The sequence below is a fragment of the Varanus komodoensis genome, unplaced genomic scaffold (genome assembly GCF_004798865.1).
Source record: "Varanus komodoensis strain SLA01 unplaced genomic scaffold, ASM479886v1 scaffold53, whole genome shotgun sequence".
Taxonomy (NCBI): domain Eukaryota; kingdom Metazoa; phylum Chordata; class Lepidosauria; order Squamata; family Varanidae; genus Varanus; species Varanus komodoensis.
In genome coordinates, this window is record NW_025336126.1 from 256,971 (window position 1) to 262,268 (window position 5,298).

Below are 5,298 nucleotides of genomic sequence, written 5' to 3' on the forward strand. Positions count from 1 at the left end.
GTAAAAAGACTTTCACAAAACAATGCTCAGCATTTTCCCTAGTGGACTCTCTAGGGCCTGGATAGAAAGCTGCATCAAAGAACTAAGAACTCCCCTGCAATCCACACCCGCCTCCTTCACAGGCAGTCACAAACTGGATGACATCCTAGCTTTCCCAGAATCAAGGCACACTACTGAGCTATATATAGGAAGTCCTGAGGCAGAACCAAGGGTCATTCACTTGATTTCTGCGCCTGCCCTAGGATGGTTGGTGCCTCTCTGATCTCTGGCTACTCACAGTCTGAACATTGCTGCCTCCCTTGAAAGTCATCTGATCTAGTAAGGTTTTTTCCATCTCCTTCGCTGTTCTTTAATCCTTTTTGCTTCTAGGTTCACAATTTATGCCTTTAGCTATTTTGCAGTAATAACCCAAACAGTGGGAGAGTCATAGTGATGTCTGAAGGATGCATCAGATAGATTTCTTAAAACAACCTGATGGATGTTCCAACTTCTTCAAAAAATGCATGGGAGAATGAGGGAGGGAGAAGGATCAGTGCTAAACAGTTCAGTTAGGCATATGAGACAGTGGCCTAACCTGCACAGTACGACTGTGTTTTGCAAAGGTGATCAAACATTAGCCCCCAATTCTGTATTAATTGCTGTGCCTTTCTGTAAGGACAATTCAGTTAGGGCAAAGAGTAGATAAAATAGAGGGTACATGTTTCAAGTTGCAGTGCAGCAGGCGATGCAATATACAAGTGCTTAGTTCCAGGATAAAAAGCAGGAGGTACAGAGTAAGATTTTCTCTCCTATCTGCCCTTGTATTCTTAGGTCCTAAGACTTGGGCGGTAGCACATGCTTATTCCTTTGAGTTGGAAGAGCTATGAATCTGGGGTAAAATTGCTGAGAAATCTAGACAAAGGCTTTTTTTCTTTTTGTCTCAGAATGCCAACACACACACACACACACACACACACACACTCGGAAGGTGTCCTTTATTTGACACTGCAATTTATATAATAAAGTGAGATGATGATGATGATGATGATGATATGCAATGCAGTGATGACCACTTCTTTAGATATATGTTTATATAAAGATTTAGACAAATAAGAACAGCTATTAGACATGATAGCTAAAATGCAACCACCATGTCCAGAGGCAGTATACCTCACAATGCTATTTGAGAATTTTCAGAGGCTAGTGCTGGAAACATAATACTGGACTTGACAGACTGTGCCCCGATCTACCAAGGCCATTTCTTATATTCTTTGTAGGGCACCAGGCTAATTTCCTGTCAGAATAATTCAACACAACTTCACCAGAAAGTGAAAATGTTTAGGTTTGGGTCACACTCTCATATGAAAACCATGAGCTCTATGTTTTAACATAGGATACACTTTGCAAAAGGCATTATAGTGCTTGACATAATGCAGCGTGAAACCAAGGTTACTATTTGAATATCCCATTCAGTTTCCAAATCTTTGGCTTTAGTTTTTCTTAGCTATGTCCAATTTGCTGTAGTTTGATAAACAATTCATGCAGAATAGCTACTTATTGCCCTGCCAAATAAGTAGCTCCCATCTTTGAAATTAAGACACGGTCAACCCAATACAATAAATCAAGCTTTTTTTCCCCCTGAAAAGGAAGTTTTAATTTATATAATATTTCTTTCTATGTGTGCATCAGGGCTGCAACTTTAAGCAGTTATTTAGCTAGATTAATAAGTTAAAAACACTTTAGCATACTAAAACCACATCTCCAATTAATTGGCTGATACATTCAAACACATCAGTATTTATTTCAGAATGTCTATATTGCCCCTTTCTGTAAACAATTATTCTAGGTGAAGCAGAGATTATAAGCACCATCTTAGAAGATAGATTTCTCTTTTACTAATGCTGAGGAAAGAATGCCTCTCTTGAAATGGTGCCTGCTGCAACATATGCATGCACCTTATTTTTTAAAAAATATATTTTTCTTCTAAGCTGTAGTTTTAGTAATATGTGAATATGAAAATATTGCAGCATTTTAATCAATAACAATTTATTTAATAAGTCAACTGATAGTACATTTCTGTGCATGCTTATTCAGAAATAAGTCCTGCTGAATTCAGTGGACCAAACTGCCAAGTAAACCTACATAACATCACTGTCAATTTCATGGCACCATCATTCCATGACAGAAGCAGCACAACTCCTCAGCTAGGCCACCAAGACCAAGGATAAATGGAGATGGATGAAGAACCTGGGAAGCCATAATGGGGCCAAAGAAAAAGCTAGAGTCAGGAACAAACCAGAGTCAGAAACTAAGCTGGCATACCAGGAATAGAGGCAGAAACAAAGTCAAGGACAGGCAAGAATCCAAACACAAATGAAAACACTCCCTGGGTTGACAATAGCAAGCACAGAGACTTATGCTGTTACAGCAAACCAAGGTGGCTTTGTATTTCCTGTGACTCCCAGTTGGTCTGCAGGCTCACACTGTGGGGTCTTATCCTGCAAGCACTGGCAGATCTGGTACCAATGCTGCAAGTAATTGCAAGATGGACCAGGCTACCTTCTGGACCAGACCATGAGGGAGAACTCCATCAGTCTGCAGGTCCTGACAATTGCACTCAGTGATGCAAAACTGTTAGGTTAGCTTCAGCAACAGAGAAAAAGCTGACATCTGGTACTCATACAATCTAAGATGCATTGATTGCTAGAAATCTGATAAGATCTCAATACTTTAAAAACTCAAAAGATAAAACCTGCCTTCGTATCACACCTTGGGTTCCATTACAATAGAACTGGTAAAAGTGCTGGAGCTCCATCCTCCTTTTTGTATTGTTACTGTAGAAATATGAAGTAAGAGGCGTATTGCCAAAGAAACACCAAATCAAAACCAACATTGACGTGTGGCCCGTGTATTGGACTGGTATTAAGAAACAGTGTGGTACAGAAGTAAGCATGAAGACCCAGGTTCAAGTCCTCATTTAACCATGAAACTCTCTGGGGGACCTTAGGCCACTCTTTACTGCTCAGCCTTGCCTACCTTATGTACTAGTTGGGAATGAAGAATCAGGCATGCTTGAGCTCTGTGAAGGAAGGGCAGAATAAGAATAAATAAAGGCAGTTCCCAGATCTGAAAAGGTTGAACAGCTGATGTAGAACTTCTCTACAGGAGACATTTATTGTGCACTCCTGACTTTCCATTCACAGCAGTTTTCAAGTAGTTTATACAATTTCATAATTGTCCAGGGTCTCTACAATGCTTTTACAACATTTCCACATTTAGAGCAGGGAAAGACTTAGCTACATGAGGCATATAACATGGTGCTTTACTGATGCTTTCTCTTTCCCAGGGTGGTGAAAGCATCAGTAAAGCACCACCACAGCACAGGGTGGTGCTGTGATATATTTTATTTATTTATTTAGCAGACTTATATGCCGCCCCATTTGCCTAAGCCTCAGGGCGGCTTACAACATAAATAAATATCAGTACAATAAAATGCAGTTGGAGACATCCTGGCCAAAGTTGTTAAAATCAATAAATAAAATCAACAATTAAAATGACGTTTAAATAAAAAGGTCTTGGCCTGGGGCCGAAAAGCAAATAACGATGATATAGAGTGGAGCTATAAAAATACACAAGGTTTCTGAAGCAAACAATGGAACCATCTAAAAAAACCCAACAACAACCAGATTTTCCTCTTGCTAAAAAAAGCCTTAAAAATGGCTGGGAAACACAGGAAAGGCTCTGGAGGACAACAACATTATGAAAAGATCCTGTAAATTTCCTTCAGTGAGGGATGATGGGCCAAAATGCCTTGTGCAGAGAAGCCTGGAAATGAGCTATTATCTGGCTATCATGGCAAAAGGTACTCAAACATGCATTTCTACAATCACATTGCCATATCACATTGTCACCATGTACCTGTGTAATGGAACATGTGGAAAGGCAGAAAGAGAAAAATCGCAGGAAAAACAATGTGTGGAGAACCTCCTGCCTCCCGCATGTACTACCTGGCCCCTAAGATCTGCTTCACAGGCCCTTCTGAAAGAGCCATCCTCCAAGGAAGTAAGGAGGATGGTGAGTAGAAGAGAGGCCTTCTCAGTAGTTGCACCCCACTTGTGGAGCAGCCTCTCAAAAGCATGTTAGCCTGGCACCTTCACTGCAATCTTTTGGCACCAGCCAAAAACAGTTTTATTCTCTAGGTATTATAACAACTGATTTTATTCAGATATTTTGCAAGCTGTGTTAATATGAATAGTTTTAAATTAATGTGCCCTCAGCTGTGCACTGTTTTGTTTTATTGATGTCTGTATATAGTACTTTTAAACTTTTACTGCTAATGCTGCAGAGCTCCATAATGGCAAGTTATAGTGAAACACAGCCATGTACTATATACAGAGAAGGGACAGAAAGAAATAGGCAGGCATCACTCGACCGGCTATATATCTGGTTTTCTCTTCTGAACTATTTATAGGGCATTTGTCAGCAGAGAGCCCAACAGCTGCTTTGCGGGATTAACATTCCTTTTCTACTTGCAATATGTCAAACTGAGTTGGCCCTGAGTGTGATTCCAGAGTGGGAGGAGGTAAAAGCAAGAAGCTCACCTCTTGCAAAGTCTGGTTGAGGAAAATTGGTTTGGGAGTTTATGTATTTAGCATATGGCTCCTGGGGTCACAACCAACCAGAAACTTCCACAGTACAAATCCCTGTTGCTATGAAATGTAATTCTATTTATTTTCAGTGGGACTTTGTGTAGAACTTGTACACAGTTGAATGGTGTCTTTATGTTAACTAGAGTGGCATGGAAATGTCTGCCATGTGTAATTTCCACTCCAGAAACCAAGTTATCTGTTGTCCTGTCCCTATATTACCCGGGTCTAGAAAAAGGCATTGTGACTGCTCCCGAATCTGCAGTTGCTCTGGGATTGCAAAGCAAAAGTGAAGCAGGTTTACCATGGCAGGGTAATCCAAGCTGGTACCATCCATCTGCCAAAGAAGCAGCAGCCACGGGGATCTTGCTTCCCTGTCTCTGATAGGAAAAAACAAACAGTTCCCAGTACCACTTGCTCTCAGAGTGCAGAAGCAACACGAAAGCACACTCTGGCCTCATCCATTAGCTGGAGGATTAAGGGCTGTTGGGTTCGGTGTGTTTTGTGTGTCCGTGTGTGTGTTATATTCCATTGTAAATTGACCTGAGGATCATATGATCCAAAGCCTGGATAGAAATCTTCTCAATAACTACACACATAATACTACATTTCTAATGTTTATCAGCTCCCAGAAACAATTTTTTATATTTTGTTTGAAATTCATCTATGCCAC

The 5,298-nt window shown here is 40.4% G+C and overlaps 1 protein-coding gene across 1 annotated transcript in view; it reads left to right on the plus strand.

The window, feature by feature from the left end:
• Positions 1–205: 205 nt before the first annotated feature.
• The window catches only part of TRIM72 (tripartite motif containing 72), a 13,412-nt gene continuing 8,319 nt past the window's right edge, over positions 206–5,298 (plus strand). The window contains exon 1 of the mRNA XM_044448065.1: positions 206–318. The gene's annotated coding sequence lies outside the window, so the exon portion shown is untranslated. The remainder of the gene's footprint in view (positions 319–5,298) is intronic.